The sequence below is a fragment of the Phragmites australis genome, chromosome 13 (assembly GCF_958298935.1).
Source record: "Phragmites australis chromosome 13, lpPhrAust1.1, whole genome shotgun sequence".
Lineage (NCBI taxonomy): Eukaryota > Viridiplantae > Streptophyta > Magnoliopsida > Poales > Poaceae > Phragmites > Phragmites australis.
In genome coordinates, this window is record NC_084933.1 from 4776715 (window position 1) to 4796639 (window position 19925).

The 19925-nt window shown below is 42.9% G+C and overlaps 1 pseudogene; it reads right to left on the bottom strand.

Moving 5' to 3' along the window:
* Nucleotides 1-2391: 2391 nt before the first annotated feature.
* On the bottom strand, nt 2392-18578 carry LOC133888419 (galacturonosyltransferase 8-like; annotated as a pseudogene).
* Nucleotides 18579-19925: the final 1347 nt, after the last annotated feature.

Below are 19925 nucleotides of genomic sequence, written 5' to 3' on the forward strand. Positions count from 1 at the left end.
GTCCATGGGAGATGAGAAAATTCCACGAATGGTACATGAGGGCATGTCGCGCGGGGTTCTCCGTAATCACTGCTTCTGTCCCTGCTAACATTTATCTAAGCGGAGACTCCTTTCTCATCTTGGATTTTAAGGACATGCACGCTTTGTTCCGCCGCGAAAAACTCGACATCAATCTCATAAGTGTGTGGTGCTTTTAAGTGCCTATAATCTACCCCTACGTTCATATATCTACCAATGTATGCTATAGAAGCTAATGACTAGTGACTTGTTCTGTAGGATGCAATTTAACGATGCGGAAAAGTTGAAGAGGCCCGTCAGATTCATTAATCCGCAACGAATTTGCCAGCCCAACATGGTCGTGAACTTGAGGAATGATGACCCCCAGATTAAGGGGAAGAGTAAAAAGGATAAAGCAAGGGTCCTAAAAGACTTGACCAAATCAAAAAGGCTCGAAATGTCAGTCTACATAGGAAGGGCTATGCTAGAAATGTAGGACAAGGACTGCATCTTGGCTCCCTACAACTTTAAGTAAGTGTGATACGTCATGAACCTAACATAAGTATTCAACTTAGTTGATCGATCAAGAATATAACATAAGTATTCATGTAGCGACCACTATATTTGTATAATGCTGATGCCGAAGTCGAGCAGACTCGTGGTCTTTGACTTAGCCGATTTCCAACAAAAATGCTATCAAGATTTCATTGACGTTATACAGAGGTAAAAGAAATTCCCATACATAAAATTCTTATAAATCATTTATGAATTGATAATTAATTATTGGCATTCGAATAGGGCCTACAAGTGGTACGTAAAAGGTGGGATACACGATACGGCCAAACCGGATGCGATAGCGGTCCGTACACACTTTCCGGTAATAACACACTTGTAATGCTTGCATCTCGCTATTTATGACGAAGAGTCTTATTGAACTAACGAATAGAAGCATGTGTTTTATTTGAAGTGCCACAAACAAGGTTTCAATAGCGTTCTTTGTGGATATTATGTTTGCGAGTTTCTTAGGGTAAACGGAAGGTACACAACGAACCCTAAGGACGTAAGTCATCATTGCGCCTGCACATTCTTATTTGGTTATGTTTCCGTTGTCAGGAGTGTTTTAACTCTTTTAGTTGTGTTTTCAATCCAGGCACGGATGATCCAATGTACCGACCAATCTCTCACAGACAAAGATATTCAAAATGTCCAACGTGACATGTGCCGGTTTATTTTGCACGAAGTCATCCACAAGAGTGGCATATTCTTTGATCCCGGAGGTGAATTAGCTAGCCATCTGAGGCTATGTGAGTGGGAGAGGAAAGACTTGTGATGTTGTGAATATTATTGTACTTGTGTTAAATATTGAAATCTATGAAATCTGTATTGAAATTTGTTGAAATTTGTGTGAAATCTGTATGCTCATTATTATTTTTTTGAAACAAATACATACCACAAGCAGTTCCGTAAGAGAACCGCCTGTGGAAATCTTCATATCTATAGGCGGCACATAAAGTGGGCCGCCTGTGAAAATGGATTTCCACATGCGGTTTCCTTAAGGAACCGCCTGTGGAAATCCATTTTCACAGCGGTTCCTTAAGACAACCACCTGTGGAAATCCATTTCCATAGGCGGCCTGTTTTGCGCCTGTGGAAATCGTTCATTTCCACAGGCCTTCGGTCGCAAGCGGGTGCGCTAAACGCCTGTGAATAGGTGTTTCCACCTACCTGTGTAGTAGTGCCGTATGCCCATCCACAGACATTAGGATTAAACTTCGCTTTGATAAGGGGGTGTGAGAAGTTTATATACTGTGCATACCAATGAAAAGATCCAAAGCATGTTTCTACTGCTCCATTCACCTTCCCTTCCATGTTAATCTTCTAGAGTCCTATAACATCCCTCTATGCCACAACGTCATCATCCAAGAAAAGAATCTGGTGCAACTTTGGGTACATCTCCAGCAAATAGAATCACCTATACCACAACATCATCGTCCAAGAAAACAATCCGGTGCAGCTTTGGGCACATCTCCCACAAATAGATCACAAGTGATTAAGCATAGACAGATATGTTGATGCGAAAAGTTGCCACACCAATACACTGAGCACCTCGTGTGTAATATCCGGCGAGCTTGTGCTTTACTAGTCGTGCGTCTGGTCGCATAGATAGCTTGTGCTCGATCACACCCCTGGGGACTCCAGGCATATCAGACAGACTCCATTAAAAAATGTCCGCATTCACCCGGAGGAATATGATGAGCACGAGTTCCTATTTTGGGTCCAGAGCGACCCCTATCTGGACCAACCTGGTTGGGTTGGTGTCGTCCAGACTCACTGCTTTGAGCCGATCGTCGGGGCAGGTAACCCGGGAGTTAGTTCGACCATGTCGAGACTCCTCTTATCGGAGTGCAGGGCTGTCTTGGTGCTGCCAGTAATGGTTTATGGCCCCTGTTGGCCCAGGTATATTGATCACCTTGTATGCGTAGTGAGTAATGGCCATAAACTGGGCCATTGCTGGTCGGTCTAGGATCGCGTTATACGCGGTCCCGAAGTCGGCCACATCGAAAAGGACTCTTTCGGTCCTGAAGTTGTCCAGCGAGCCGAAGGTGATGGGCAACTCAATCTGCCCCAGTGGCTTGGCTGAGGAGCCCAGAGTGATCCCGAAGAAAGGTGGGGACGGCCTCAATGAGCTTCTCAGAATCTGCAGGGCGTCTAGTGCGTCGGCGAATAGGAGGTTGATCGGGCTTCCACCGTTGACGAGCACATGGCCCAGGCGGATGTTCTTCACCGTGGGTTCGATCACGATGGGGTAGTGACCAGCGCATTGGACACACGCGGGGTGGTCAGCCTGGCTAAAAGTGAGCAGGCTTGGGTCTGACGTTATCACCCACACCTCCCAGACCACCGACTTGTATTCCCTATTAGATGAATATGTCACGGTGCCTCCGAAGATGTGATGGACCATATGATCTGCCTCGTGGTACCCCAATGTCGATAGGTCAGTGGTGTCCCCGTCCTTATCTTCATCGCTGTGTTTGTACTTGCGCTCTCTGAGCTCCTGGTCGATGATGCCTCGCACGACCTTGCATTCAGTCAGGTCGTGGGCGTCCGTACGGTGGATTGGGCAGTAGCCCCGACCCTTTTTTTCATCTTTCTTGTCGAAGCGCCAGCATGTTAGGCCGGTTTGCTCGACCGCCAAGACTTCAAAAGGTCCGGCCTTGCGCTTGCTCTTCTTGTCCTTCCGGTCGACCCCTTTGGCAAGGACGGGCCGTTCGGACGTAGGTCGTGACCTGGTGTCGATCTGTCGCTCCTGGGCCTCGACGACCTGTGCGCACTTATCCGTGAGCTTGAAGAGCTTGGTTGTGCTTTGGATTACCCGGGTGGCCATTTTCTGGTCTTTGACCCCCCATTGAAACGCTATGATCTTGGATTCTCCCGTGATTCTTGGAATGGTATTTCGGCGTTCAGTGAAACACTGGATGAAGTCTCTCAACGACTCACCTTGTCACTGCCGGATCTGATATAGGTCATCCTCAACCCTTGGTCAGGCGTAGGCCCCCTGGAAGTTAACGACCAACTGGTCGCATAGATCCTCCCAGGAGTGAACCAAACCACGGAGGAGGTTCATCAGCCAAGACCGGGCGAAACCGGTCAGGGAAGTAGGGAAATAGTTGGCCATGACCTTCGCATGGCCTCCCGCAGTTTGCACCATGGTGGTGTAGATCTGCAAGAATTCTCCCGAGTTGGTCGAGCCATCATACTTATCGGCTAGGACTAGCCAAAACTTGTCCGGCTAGTGCACTTCACGTAACCTGACAGACAGGGCATTACACCCTGTCCCGTAATGGGGAGCCACTCGTTGTTGGGCGACAGCGCGTGCCTGGGGAGAGAGACGACGGTCCCAGGGTCCTGGCGAAGGGGTGGAGCCATCCGATGCATCCCTGTAGGGGGAAGACGTGTGGCAGGGCTCCTTACCCTTTTCCTGCTCGCGTCGAGCCCTATCCTCCTGCTTTCTAGTGGCCACCTGGCCCTGGATCATGCCTCGCAGGTCACGTTGGCGCTGAGAGTTACGTAGGTCGGAGGGTTGGCTTTCCTGACGTGGAGGTGGTCCGAAAGTACTCCTCGTGGTTGGGGGAGCACATGACCTATTCCGTCATGGGCCCTTTTGTGACCCCTATCGACTGAGACCTTCACCGGCCCTTGCGATAGCTGTGGTGCATGTTGATGTGGTTTGGCGCCGGGCGGTCTCGACCAAAATGGCAAGATCACGTAGCCATGGTGCCACAGGCGAGCCCCCAGTACAGGTACCGGTGGGTGGCTGAGGAGGATCCATAGGGTATGTAGGTTCTGCGCCTGCATCATGGTCTCGTAATCGAGACGCTGGGCACGGAGTGGTGATAAATCGCGAGGTGGGGAGCACCGGCGTTTAGGCGGTACGATGGGCTAGGCAATGACACCATCGTGGATTGTGCTCTGTGTAGGAGTTCCTCAGGACAATGTTGGGGATGTGGGGGTTGTCTTGAAGCACCCGCCTGACCAGTGCCAGGCTCGTTTCCCTCTGGGCGTAAAGCTGGGGGTTCTCCACTGGCGTTTGACGCATTTGGGCCTTCAGTGCCTCCTATTGTATGGTCCGCCATGTAGACCTCACATTGGGTCTCGGAGCTCTCAGAATCCGGCTCGGTGTCCCATGCCTGGAGCATTCCGGACTCATCCTAATATCTAATCCAGACCATCATTACGGAGGATCAGGTATGCCCACTTGCTCTGAGGGCACCATGCATCTAGTTGCCGTGCGTATAATGCCACGGGACGGGATAAGGTCCTTTTGTGCTGACTCCAACCACTTGCCTGGTTGGGCTGCTGATGACGTCCCATCCGTCGTGCGCCGTCGTGCCGGTCCTCCAAAGTTCTATCCCGCAACATTTAATACTACGGGATGGGACAGTGCCCTTTGGCACCGACCCAGTCCACTTGCCTGGTCGGGCTGCTGACAACGTCCCATCTGTCGTGTGCCATCATGCTGGCCTACGAAGTTCTATCTCGCAGCATTTAATGCTACAGGACTGGACAGGGCCCTTCGGCGCCGACCCCGTCCACTTGCCTAGTTGGACTGCTGACAACGTCCCATCCGCCGTGTGCCACCGCATTTAATACTACGGGATGGGACAATGTCCAACTATGTCGTCCATGACTTTGTCCTCTAGTGCTGGTGCGTGGGGAAAGAAAACACTTGAGTGCATATTAACGACTGCGCTCTAGATAGGCTGTGTCAAATCTGGCCCTGCGACCAGTGGGGCTGGTCGCAAGGTGTAAGCAATGGTATACGGAGACTAGTCGGGCGGGCGGAACCTTTGAAATCTTTGAAAAGCCAAGTTGTAGCTAATTTTATTGTTGACCGTCGAATATGATAAGCATGCTTTAGAAGTCGGTTATATATATATATATATATATTATATTATATATATATATATATATATAAGAAATCATGGAACCTTTATTTTGATGGTTCTGTTTGCGGGGTAGGACAAGGTGTTGTTCTCACTTTTGTTTCACTTAGAGGTGTTGTTTTTGAAACATCTTATCGTTTAGAGTATTTTTGTACTAATAACCAAGCCAAATATGAAGCTCACTTGTTAGGATTAGAAATTTTGGGTTCCATGGGAGTACAAAATATAGAAGCTTTTGGTGATTCGTTGCTAGTTGTACAGTAAGTTTCCAGTAATTATCGATGTTCTGACGAATCACTAAATAGCTATCTTGACAAATGTCTAGTCATCATTGCCTTCTTGGTTGATTTTGCTATCAGTCATGTATCTAGAGATGATAATTTTAGAGCTAATGACTTAACACAACAAACATCTGGTTATCAAGTTGATAGAGGCAAATTCTTTGTGATTGAAAGACCGATGCTTGAAAATGTTGGTCATTGTATACTGGACATGAGTTCTTGGGTTTGGTTATGTCTTCTCCAGTGAGAGAAAAGGTTGAAGTGGCTAAATCTAAGGATTGGAGAAGACTTTTAATTGATTATTTGAAGGATCCAAGCAAAAGTGTTGATAGAAAGGTTCGGTGACAAGCTTTCAAGTATACATTGCTGAATGATGATCTGTATCACCGAGTTATAGATGGTTTTCTTCCTAAGTGCTTGGATTCGGATAAGCAAGAATTGCTATAGGAGAAGTACATGAAGGCATTTGTGGCACACATCAACCAACACGCAAGATGAAGTGGTTACTAAAAAGAGCTGGATTCTATTGGCCCACCATACTTAATGATTGCTTCAAGTATTATAAGGGATGTAAGGCATGCCAAAAGTTTGGTGATATTCAATTAGTTCCTACTTCTATGATGAATCATATTATTAAACCATGTCCGTTCCGGGGATGGGGCTTGGATTTCAATGGTCAAATACATCCTCCATTGCTAAAGGTCAACACATTATTTTAGTTGCTACTGATTATTTCACTAAGTGGGTCGAAGTTGTTCCTATCAAGAACATGACACAAAGAGGTGTTTGATTTTATTTTGGAGCATATTGTTCATAGATTCGGCATTCTGTAAACTTTAACTACAGATCAAGGTACCTCATTCATGTCACATCAGGTACGTGAATTTGCCGAGTCATTAAAAATTAAGTTTCTCTATCCATCTCCATTTAAAAGATACTAAGTTTGGCAAGTGGTCTCCGAGCTGGGAAGGTCCATACAGAGTTGTAAGTATCGTCCTCGGGAATTCTTATTTATTACAAACCTTGTAAGGGGATAAATTGCATAGAGCTATTAACGGACGATACTTGAAGAAGTATTATCCTAGTGTGTGGAAAAGTACATAGGTAGAATATGGCTGATTTTTTGCTTACCATCATTCTGAAGAACAACTAAGGATTTTGTTTTGTGTCAAACATGTATGTTTACCAAAAACAGGGGGGCATCTGTTGATGATAAGATTTGAGAAACCAAGTGGATATGGACATTGGTTTATATGTGAAGAGTCATTGATAGCATAGTCAATGGGACTAACATATTTGTCAAGTATATACTTTAGTAGGTCTCATGGATACAACATATGAAGAAGCCACCAAAGTTGAGACAAAGATTATATTGAATTGTACAAGTCCCAAGAAATATGTACATGCCAGATGGTCTGGCCATGAAGAGTTGGCAACACCGAAGCATTCCAGAAGCTGAAGTTCAAGGTTGTACATGTCGGATGGTCTGGCATATACATCGGATGCTTTGTCAAAGTAAAGTCCAGAGGAATTCACAAAGTTGATTGGAAAGAGAACTTCTACACGCCGGATATTCCGGTGCGCGTACTACTGTTAACGCTGGAATATCTGATGTTCACGTTCGTTTGAGTTTAATTGAATTAGGTTCGCATTAGCATGTCTATGTGTTACAATGCATGGTTATGATTATGACTAATTGGAGATGGAGAGAAACTTAGGTGCTTGTGATGTGTAGGTGATGGATGCAACTTGACGGTCGATGGCGGGATGATCGGGGCTAAGCATGGTGCTTGATGGCGGACGATCAAGGAGGTTGGATGGAGTCAAGGGTGATCCTAGCTGTACACGTGGAGAGCAAGAAAAACTTGAGAAGGTCGATGAAGCGGCGTGTTGACAAAGTCAAGCGAATGGGATGTTGCTGCAAGTGATAAGGTGGCTCGAAGGATCGAGAGTGGGAGAGACTTGCCAGCAGTGGAGATCGCAAGACATGGTACACGCGTCATCATTAGGAAGGTTACTTGAGATGCAAGAAAGCTAGGTTACTTAGGATACAAGAAATCTAGGAAACTTGGGATGCAAGGATTCTAGGAAACTTGGGATGCAAGGATTCTAGGAAACTTGGGAAGCAAGGAAGCTCCCAAAGCCTATAAATATGGGGGGGGGAGGGCTGTGAGGGCCTACTTGAGACATCCATTTGAGAGTTGAGTTCTAGGGTTTTAGAAGATGAAGATAGGAATGCTTAGCCTATGTGTTAGGTGAGAGTTATGTATCTAAAATCACTTTGTAATCAGCCAAAAATAGGGCGTTCGTCTGCAAGTAATGAGTATTGTGTTGCATCTTACCCGTTTATCATCTCATTCTACTTTCCCTCTATTGGCTCACTTACATGATTGCAAGTTCTTTTGTCTTTGTGTGATTTTTGTTTTTGTTTAAGAGCTGAATTTGTCCATCCTGTTGAATTTATTCTTCTTGTTGCTACAGGGATGAAAATCATCTATAAGTTGGTCTTAAACCATCCCTTATTTCTAGATCCATCAACTTAGAGTGTTTCTTCACTCTGTGCTTAGTTCTTTAAATTTGAGTTTTTCCTCATCGAGTTGCAAGTTTTTGTGAGCTATGACACTTGGAATGGTTTTCTATGGAACCTAGGGTTCAGATCCATCGATTGGAGCCATGTTCTTTTCGGACATGTTCAATGTGATTTATTCTTGTTTCTCTCAGTTTTTTGCTTCTGCTTTTTTATTTGAGGCATGTTGGATGAAAGATTAGGATAGGCCACCTAAAAATTTGGTAAGGCTTCTATTCACCCCCGTCTAGTCGCCTTCCTCGGTCCTACAAGATTTTACATCTGTAGTAGTCATTGCAGTGATGATCAGTTTAATGGGATATTGTCGGACTTAGTCCAATGCATGAGAGTGGTCCAACCGAGCAGGTGATATTTGACCAGGTGATCTTCGAGAAGGTAATATTCAGCTATGGTTATCCCCGATCAGGTGATCTTCAAGCAGGTGGTGCATGTCTCTGACCAAATGATTTGCATGTATGTTGGTCTCCGAGCAGGTGACGAACAGAGCAGTGACTAGTCAAGTTCGAGCACATGGTCTCTTAGCAGGCTGGTCGAACTTTGAGCATGTCGGTCTCCGAGCCAGGACTGGTCAAGTTCGAGCACGAGGATTCTAAGTAGGTGGTCGGACTGAGCGATGGCTAGTCGAATTTGGAGCACATGGTTGGACCGAGTAGGAGGTACGTGAGCAGGTGTTCAGGTCGAGCATGTAGTCGAGTCCAAGAAAGTTGAACTGCACAATAAAGGATACTCGGATGGATATATGGGAGCCCGCGAGATCAAAGCAAAAAGATATGTCAATTGTAGAAAGTTCGGAGATTAAATGGTATAGCCGAATCATATATATCCGTAAGTCTTATTCGGTTTGAATTAGTAGTCCTGATCTTTTATGGCTAAGACCTGACACCCTTTAAATATGAGAGGGTCATGGCCGATTGAGAACTAATCCAATGAATCAAACACAATTTACATTATCTTTCGTTTTATCTCTTTTTGGCCTAATTCTATTTTCCAACCTAAATTGCTACTCGTTCTTGATCTCGACGACCAAGAACAAGCCGCCGGCCATCTACGCTCTGACAGGGTCTAACAGCGTGGCATCACTACTAGTGTTTTGTAGGCGCTGCCCAGTCGAATAGTTATCATCAGAGCTTCCGATTTTCCTCGTCGGAACATCCGGTCCAGATTGCACACGAAGTGCTTAGAGTTTGGTGTGCGGCACCTTCACGCATCAACGGTTTCTTTGTTTATACAACTAGGATCGCCATGATTTTGCTTATGCTGTCTATTTTTTATGATTTAAATTAATTCAATTTTATCTCTCGTTTCTCAGTTTCTTATTTGTTATTGCTGTCGCCAGCAGTTTGAACACTAACTGAGTAGGTTTAACTGAACAAAAGCATGCCAAAAATTTATCATTACAAGCAGAAAATCCAACACAAATGACAAGAGGAACAACCAAAGTATCTATCATTGCTATTTCACGCCCATTTGACCCATGTTTTGTAAGTTGAAAATTCCCCTAACGGATTGAGTTGGAAAAAAAAGCACAAATTGGCAAAACAAACAGGCACTGAAAATAGGAGTGGCCAAAACGAATGATCATAGAAATGGGTGGCAATTATTGGTGATTCTAATTGAAAACACAAAATTATCCCCAAAATAAACTATGGCAAATTATGATTATAGAAATGGTATCACATCCAAACATTGCATAATTATCAAATTTCTCACAATAATTTGAATTTACAAAAATGTGGCTGAAAGGCCAACAAAAAAATCTTAAAGAATTAAAGCAACAACAAATACTTGATATGAAATATTCAAATATCCAGCTGGTATACCTAATGTTCGCCCACATGTAACTAACTAGGAGTTGAATCGTAGAAAGAGATGGCGTCGTCCTTTCCAAAACTTTATTATAAGAATGTAGCTCATTTATCTAAATTCCACATAATTAAACAAGGATGGTCCTTTCCTACTCTGAGAGATTTTACTGTTTAGCAAAACCTAACATACATATATGGTTAACCAAAGAAAGGTTCATAAATCTGGTTCTTTTGCATAAAGACAAATTTTAATATTTCAACAAATGCATAGATAAAAAATAGAACTAAGGCGGTATTTAAAGGCACATATGAACTTGCATAAAGATAAAGCATAAGACCAATTCATTCTTAACTTTCATGTCAAGAACACATATTTATCCATAACCTCCAAGGCACGGATGACATCTCCAACTAATTCAATCAATAGACTCACAACTCAGGTATGCAAATGCAATCCCGACGACCCACACATTTCTAAATAATGATCCATCATCAAGGTGCTCCTGACCACGAGCATGGCTACTCAAATAGATTAATACTATATAGAGTTTGTACACTTTACTCACGAGTGATCCATGTGGTATCCGTCGGTACCCTACACTCACAAAGTGTACATGTAGGTATCATAAGAAGCTATTTCACTAAATGACCACTACTCTTGCCTTCCCTGAAAAGTATTATTCCATACTTTACTATTTAAACTAAGTACCCATTGGCGAATCCCCTTTATGTTGGGTCCCACTAGTCCAAAGGATACAGATCTTATGCATGTCCTAATGCTTTATTTGAAAAAGCTTATAATCTTAGATTGATCAATAAAATTAGACCTCGGTGAGTTGATCAGTAAATTATCATAATTTATGTCCAGATATTTGATTGGGGACCGGCGCCACTGAAATTATACATACCTGAATATATCAATCCATGCCAGTTTAGCCCTATATTAGTAGAATTATGATAAATGGAACCTAAAAAGGATTTCTTTTTCACAACTAGGATCACCATAATTTTGCTTATGCCGACTATTTTTTTATGCTTTAAATTAATTTATTTTTGTCTCTCGTTTCTCAGTTTCTTGCTTGTTATTGCTGTCGCCAGCAGTTTGAACACTAACTCAGCAGGTTTGACTGAACAAAAGCATGCCAAAAATTTATCATTACAAGCAGAAAATCCCATGCAAGTGACAAGAGGAACAACCAAAGTATCTACGATTGCTATTTCACACCCATTTGACCCCATGTTTTGTAAGTTGAAAACTCCCCTAATCGATGGTGTTGGCCAAAAAAAAAAGCACAAAGTGGCAAAACAACCAGACACTGGAAATAGGAGTGGCCAAAACGAATGATCATAGAAATGAGTTGCAATTATTGGTGCTTCTAATTGAAAACATAAAATTATCCCCAAAATGAACCTGGTTCTATGTGTGAAAAAATGTGTAGAGTTGAGATGCGGAAACGAGGAGGAAGAAGGATTACTACAGCACTAAAATTTGCATATAAAATTAATTCTGTATGTTAGGTGCAGCAGCTTCAATTTACCACCAAACACTGAACATTTACACTTTGCAATGTATTGAACCATTTAAAGATTGTAAATTAAAAAAGCGATATTTATATAATAATGGAGCAGTAGGTATAATTCAGTGATATTGCCGATTGCCCCTGAATTATACGTAACAAAACAGTACTCATGTTCTCAACTCAGTAGTAAAGTAAATAGTAGCACCGGGGAGCAAAAGGGAGATCTCAGGTTGCGACCGTAGCAGTTCGTCTATCGAGCTCCTTAATCAGGTAAACCTGGTTCTATGCATCCTTCCACAATCTGAAATCTTAAAGTCAACAAAATTTCCCTCTCGAAACAGCAAAAAGTCAAAACTCAATCATTTCTACAAGAAAACAAGAAGGAGCCCTCTTCCATTACTATGACGAATTGTCAATCTGATCAAGCAAAGGTCTGTCCAAAATTTAAATAACAGAGAAGAAAAAATACTACATGCATTAACCTGGCACTTATTTACCTGCGGGATCCGATGTTGCACGAGCAAACATCAACTACACAAAAATAAATTGAATCTCTATCCCAAACTCAGGTGAGATCCAAAATTCACCAATAATTCTTACATGCGCTAACAGCCGGATCAGAATTTCACTAGCCAGATCACCCTACGGTTTACAAACTAAGCATTTCTCCTGCCAGAGTAATCCAGATATCCATAATTCCTCCAGAGCCATCGTAACACACGCAAACCAACAAATTCAAGAAAAAAAACCACGGCCGGCTAGCATATCTGTGATGACTGCTCAGTAGACTTCTCCCTCCTCCAAGAATCAAGGTCAATGAAGTTCATACCGTATGCCCGTCCACAGACATTAGGATTAAACTTCGCTTTGATAAGGGGGTGTGAGAAGTTTATATACTGTGCATACCGATGAAAAGATCCAAAGCATGTTTCTACTGCTCCATTCACCTTCCCTTCCATGTTAATCTTCCAGAGTCCTATAACATCCCTTTGTGCCACAACGTCATCATCCAAGAAAAGAATCTGGTGCAACTTTGGGTACATCTCCAGCAAATAGAATCACCTGTACCACAACATCTTCGTCCAAGAAAACAATCCGGTGCAGCTTAGGGCACATCTCCCGCAAATAGATCGCAAGTGATTAAGCATAGACAGATATGTTGATGCGAAAAGTTGCCACGCCAATACATTGAGCACCTCGTGTGTAATATCCGATGAGCAAAACCCAGGATACCCCGGTCGTGACACTACGTCGTCGGACCTTCATCGTCACCCACACTCGGGAGGGACCCTGTCGGAGCGCAGATAGCCGCCGGCTTGTCTTTGGTCGTTGGAATCAAGAACAGGTAGCAATATAGATTGGAAAAGAGAACGAGACTATATGAACTAGGCAAAAAAAGAAAGGTAAAGTAGATTGATTTGATCAATTGGTTGAGGTCCTCAATCGGCCATGACCCTCTCATATTTAAAGGGCAGCAGGTCTTAGCCGTAAGAGATCAAGACTCCTAATTCAAATTGAACAAGACTTACAGATATAATTCGGCTACGCCTACCTGATCTCCAAATTTTTTATAACAAACATATATTTCCTATTTGAACACGTAAAACTCTCATATATCCACCCGAATACGCTTTAATGAGTTTGGTATTCTTTAGATTTGACCAACTCTTCCAACTGTCCAGAGATCAACTGCAGTAACAAACCATGATCACTGGTCGCCTAGTCATTGGTCATGACCACTGATCGTGTTCACTGGTGTGAAATCACTATTCACTGGTCTGAAATCACTGTTTATCTGGTCGCATGTACTGTTCATCTCTGCGTGGTTACTGTTCATCTGGGCGGAATACTGTTCACCGATCGATCAGGAAACTTGCAGAACCAAAATTCTTCATAACATGCTAATTTCGGTCGTCAACACATGCCCCTCTATTTTTTTGGTAAAGCTTGCGTGCCAAAAAAAACATATCTTCTCTACTTTTATGTTTCTTAGGGCGTTGATTAAGACATCGACCATGAATACCTTAGGACGATGGTAGCTAATACATCGGCCTTACGTCTCTGCTTATTGATTCACTACATCATTTAACCGAAACTCTGAAGGTAACATAAAAATCATATTAATGTCCATACCTTCGGTTAGTGAAGCATCATTAGCATGCACCGGCGACTCTCCATAATCAAGTAATTCTTCATCTTTCTTGTCACCTTGCATAGGCGCCAACGTTGTTGTTGGTAAAGGGGCTGTGGTAGGAGTTGTTATAACATCTAGCTTTGGTCTCCATATTTGCTTCACGGGTAGCATTGGCTTAATCTCATTGAAAGTAGCATCCCATAACTTTTTAGTTTGTTGCTCCACCAATTTTGATTGCATAACCGCTGCAATCTTCGTTTCTTTGTGTGAGATAAGCCTGAGGGACACCACCTCGGCTGCAAGCATTTAGAAAGCGGTTCACTACTATTTGCTTCATGATCATTAGGCTTCGAATCAACTTGGACATTAGTAGGTATTTATTTAGACTTGACCGATTTATCACAAAAAACAATCGGTCCTTTATCAAGTTCTTCGGTCAATATTTTTATTGAACCAATCTCAATAATATCAGCAGTAGTAGTACTTGCCTTATCAATATTAGAATCTGAATTTTGAATGGAAACACTACTCTCCTTGTCCCGGCATACTTTTTTCACAACTTTAGCATGTTGAACATCATTAGACCGATTTGTATGCTTTGATCAGTCATGAGTAGGACATGAAATTCTATTAAATAATGGCATCCGTGGTGCTGTCCACATCGAATAAAAGGATTAAATTGCACAGGAGGGGTGGTATCCACATACCGTTATGGCCCCAAGTTGGGCAAGGAGGAAAAGGCATTGGAGGAGGCATCCATGACCATGGCGCCATACCGTGTGGCAGGTAGACATTAGTAGCATTATCCTCCCTTGGTTGATGATGATGTCTCACCCCTTACCTTGGAGGTGATCTTGATCGCTTAGCTCCACTTGGCCGATTCACATGAGTTTGAACGGCCTTGTCTTTCTCATATTTAGACAAGAGTTGCTTGAAAGTGGGCTTAAATTTCTTAACCTTGTTGTGTTTCTTCGCTTCACTTGCCAACCTCCGGATTCTTTGGCTTGATCATCCTTGGTTTAGCATTAACATGCCCCCTGACGGTTGAAGTGTTCTCTGTAGTCGTCTTGATTGATTTCTTGCCTTCGGGAGTCTTCTCAACTGACACCTCTTTCAACAAGTTTTTGTACCACCCCAAAGGTTTCGGCCTTTCTTTACAAAATATTACATTTTTTTCCTTTAGTCGATTCGGCTTGAGTTAGCCGAATTAATATGCTCTTATCTTGGAGATCAACTACATTAACTGGGAATGGTTGAAGGTCCACTTGCATCTCAGCAAACTTCAATCGTCCTTCATTAATGGCCGACTAAATCTGATGATGAAAAACATTGCAATCGCTAGTAGCACAAGAATATGAATTATGAATTTGCAATAAGCTCTCCTCTTTAACTCATCTAATGGCGGAATTACATGACCATGAGGCAACTTAATCTGTTTTTCTTGCAGCAAGTAATCAAATATTCTATCGCACTTTGCTACATCAAAAGTAAATTTAATCTCTTCTTGCCGATTCTTCGAAGGCATTGGCTTTAGAGAGGGACAAACGAATGGTTTAGACTTAGAAGACCAAGCCCATTCGGCCACACATACATCAGCATCACCATCATCCGAATTTTCATATTCATATTCAAGCATGTGCACATTAGGACGATCTTCTCTCACTCTATCATCCGACCTATGAAAATTTCTAGACTCTTTAACCTGGCTTTCTTGAGCTAGAGCTTTTTGTAATACTTGGCTAACATCTAAGAAATCATAATTCTCTAGCTTTTCTTTTAAATGAGAAAGTAAACCAGAAAAAGCTAGGTCGGCCAAATCTCTATCAGAAATTGTCAAATTAAAACATCGATTTCTTTTATCTCTAAACCTTCAAATGTATTCAGCAACAGACTCATTATGTTTTTGTTTAACCGATGTCAAATGTGACAATCAAAGCTCAGTGTCCCCAGTATAAAAATACTCATGAAATTTTTGTTCTAATTGGGGCCACGTATAAATAGAATTAGGTGCTAGAGAAGTAAACCAGATAAATGTAGGGTTAGACAATGATAAAGGAAATAATCTCAATTTCAACATATCGCTAGCACTAGCTTCACCACACTGCAAGATAAATTGAGCAATATGTTCTAGAGTTGTTCTACCATCATCTCCAGTAAACTTAATAAACTCAGGTACTCTATACCCTTTGGGATACTGAATATTATCATAGAAATCAGGGTATAGTTTTTGATAGCACGTGCTCTCCCCTTAGGTTCTACCCCAAATTGTTCCTTTAAAATACTAGCCATTTGCTCTCTAATACTTTTGTGCTCCATAAGTTGCTCTGTCGGGGGCCGAGTAGGAATCACATTAGTTTGTTGTTGCTACCCAAAAGAATGTGGTGGTGTATCATGAGAATGCGACACAACGGGCTGCGTATATGGAGTATTTTGTGGAGGCACATTAAAATAAGTCTCCGACAATGGATCGTAAGGGATGCTGGAGCCTTGTGGAGGTATAGGAGGTGCACTATATGCAACAGTATTATATGAAGCTATTGGCATGTTTGTTGAAATTTCATTAACTCGGCTATTTGTTATTAGTTACATATAGAACCGAGTTAATTATACTAGATGTAGTATTTGACAATGGAAAAACGAATGGCGTGACCTCCAGTTTAGTGGCATCTAGTGAAGTAGGCGGTGGTGTCACAGCATTGGCTGAACCTACAACATTAGTTCAGCTATAAATTTGTTCCATCGGTATACTTTATCGTGTAGGGGTATATGTGGCATAAATTTTACCAATAAATCAAAAAGACCTTGCTGAATTCTACCATCATTATTAGAAGTTGAGGCACTAGCATCATGTGATAGAGGCCTTTTTAGTGTATCCTTAATATTTTGCATCTCAATAACCATTGACTCTAAACGGCTACTGAGTGATTGATTAAAACTCTTAACTAATGCATCAAACTTGTTACTCATAACAGCACCTATTTGCTGATCAATCATTAAAGAAACTTTCTCTTCAGAAGGAGATGTGTTACTCACAATGGGAGTTACCTCGGGCTTGGTATAGATAGGTGTGAAATCTCCGCCCTTCCGGACGATGCCCTGCCTCGTCTTTTGGTAGTGCAAAGCGAACGCCCTGTCGAACTCCATCTTGCGCCTTTCATATTCTTGTTTTGCCTCCTCACCTAGCTCCTCGATGGTGGGCACAATGACATTGTCGAGGTTGACTTTGGATCCGTTCATCATGGCTAAGGTTTTAAAATTTGGCTAAAAGGTAGCTGAAAGTTTCTTCCACAGTGGAGTCGCCAAAAAGTGTGTTAACAAGAAAAGTTGCCATGCCAACACACTGAACACCTCGTGTGCAATATCCAGCGAGCAGCACCTAGGATACCCTGGTCGTGGCACTGCGTCATCGGAACTTTGTCATCACCCACGCTCGGGAGGGACCCGATCGAGGCGCAAATAGCCGTCGGCTTGTCCTTGGTCGTTGAAATCAAGAACAGGTAGCAATATAGATTGGAAAAGAGAACGGGACTACAGGAACTAGGCAAAAAATGAAAGGTACAGTAGATTGATTTGATAGATTGGTTGATGTCCTCAATCGGCCATGACACTCTCATATTTAAAGGGCAGCAGGTCTTAGCTGTAAGAGATCAGGACTCCTAATTCAAACTGAACAAGACTTGCAGATATAATTCGGCTATGTCTACCTGATCTCCAATCTTTCTATAACAAACATATATTTTCTATTTGTACACGTAAAACTCCCATATATCTATCCAAATACGTTTTAATGTAGTTCAGCCTACTTTAGATTCAACCAACTCTTCCATCTGTCCGGATACCAACTGCAGGAACAAACCATGATCACTGGTCGCCCGGTCATTGGTCATGACTACTGATCGTGTTCACTGGTCTAAAATCACTATTCACTGGTCTGGTCACAGATATTGTTCATCTGGTCGTGGTTACTGTTCATCTGGTCGGAATACTGTTTACTGATCAACCAGGAAACTTTCAGAACCAAAATTCTTCACAACATGCCTATTTCGGTCATCAACAAGATACTTGGGATTCCTAAACTTCATATTGCTAGTATCTTTGGTGGCATTCTCAAGCTTGTTCTCAAAATAGAATTTCTGGAGGTTTGCTGACTCCAATTGCCGGAGCACAGGAACATACGAGGAGTTCAAGAATTTGTAATCCTCAAATGATTGATCTCATAATGTGCACCTTTAAGTCCATTCGGCATATTATCACCTGCAGAGGCATAGCATACTAGTCTCAACTCAATTTTCACAGAATCTATTAGTGGACCAATGACCATGTGAGCCAAAAAAAAAGTGGATAAGAAAAGGACAACGGTTAGAGAAGCACCAATGCCAGTGTCCAAAAGAAGACTTAGACAAATTGGAGCCAGTGTAGTGATTCTGAGTCTTTTATTGCCTTGATTAGCACAATAGTATTCCAGTGGTGTCATCCCACTCGCTATGTCTTAAAACTCTGAAGGGCAAAAAATCAGTATTCAACAAGCCAGTTGCCATCGTCAACTATTCTGATCTGCCCAGACAAGATATTTACCAAAAACTATCGTTTTATCATATTTGGTGAGCTAGGACATCTTAGGGCTATATATGTTGACTACTGTAAGGTGCCATTAGTTTTTCTTGTGCACAACAGCTCACTACATTCTCTAGGAAATGAATAGTAACGAACAAAAACTGACTTAATACAATACAAGGGCATGATAGACGGCGGTCGAGCTCACTAGCCATGGGGTCCACATGCGACAGGTTTCCTTCCTCCTTTCTGGCCATCGCATGGAGATGGAGCTGCGGTGGGTCGACTTTGGTGCCAATTGCCTTGCTACGAAGGTGGGCACCATCGAGGTGCACTGGCTAGGCTCTTCAAATGAACCATACGCATCTAATGTTCCTGCTAGAGAAGGTGATTGCCCTTTGGCCGTAGGCACGCCACTACCTGTCATAGGTTTGCCTCGGCGTGATGTGACAATGACGCCGGACGTTACTTCCTCGCACCCATACAAGTTCTATACTCCACTACATTCGCTCCCGGTTATCAGCCTAAAAACTTATTCTCGTCGCCGGGCATCGGGCCGCACAAGGGCGGCGAGTGCTGCATCTCCTTGTGCATCTCTCACTACTGCCTCGCCATTGGTCTCAACAACTTGCTGTCCTGTCCCTATACCAGCGGCAACAATTGGCTTGGAGATGTCGAGTGCGTCCTCCCCTCGGGCGTCTGTTGCTCCATCCCCACAGGCCCCTGCAATGTGCAAGTCAATCAGTAGTCTCAACACCACAGGCCTACTGGTTGATTTCATAGCCAGAGTCTCTAAGAAAACATTAGGCGTTACGCAAGCTCCACGAGTCAACAAAAGAAGATGTAAAACCTTGCCTCCTCGTACCTTGCCTCGTTGCAGTAGGAGGATCATTGGTGTTGGTGTGGAAGCCCCTAAGATAGTCATTAATGAACCCAAGAAGGTGATGATGTAGGACCGAGAATAGCGACTAGAGGGGGTGAATAGGCAACTTACTAGTTTCTTTTGAAACGGATGACCTTTTTCTTTTATCACCCAACTACATCCCCCTCAACTGCCGCTGGTGCAGGCTCAAAAATAGCTGAAGTAGAAGTAGAGGTTGCATGACCCTCTACGGGTGTAGAAGAAGCAGGAGCCTGCTCGAGAGAAAGTGTGATGGAAGGAAGTAGTGGATCATCCTCATCATCATCGAGAGCTGGAAGGTCGCCATCTACGAAGATGGTTTCGCGAATCTCTTTGTCACCTGCACACCTGAAAGCAGAACTAGCACACATGGTTGATTCATCAAAAGTCACATCACATGATTCCATGATGTTGTTAGTGTCAAGATTATAAACCCTGTAAGAATGACCATAGAGAGAATACCCTAAGAAAATTTCATCAGAAGAACGTGATTCGAACTTGTCAAGATTGTCACGCTTTAGGATGAAGCATCGACATCCAAAAACTCTCAAATGTGAAACCTTTGGCTTCCTCCCAAAGCACATCTCATAAGAAGTCAAATTCAAAATCGAGCACAAGAAAATACGATTTGAGATATAGTAACCTGTGCTGATAGCCTCTGCTCAAAAGTTTCTAGGAGTCCTATGTTCATCGAGCATCGTCC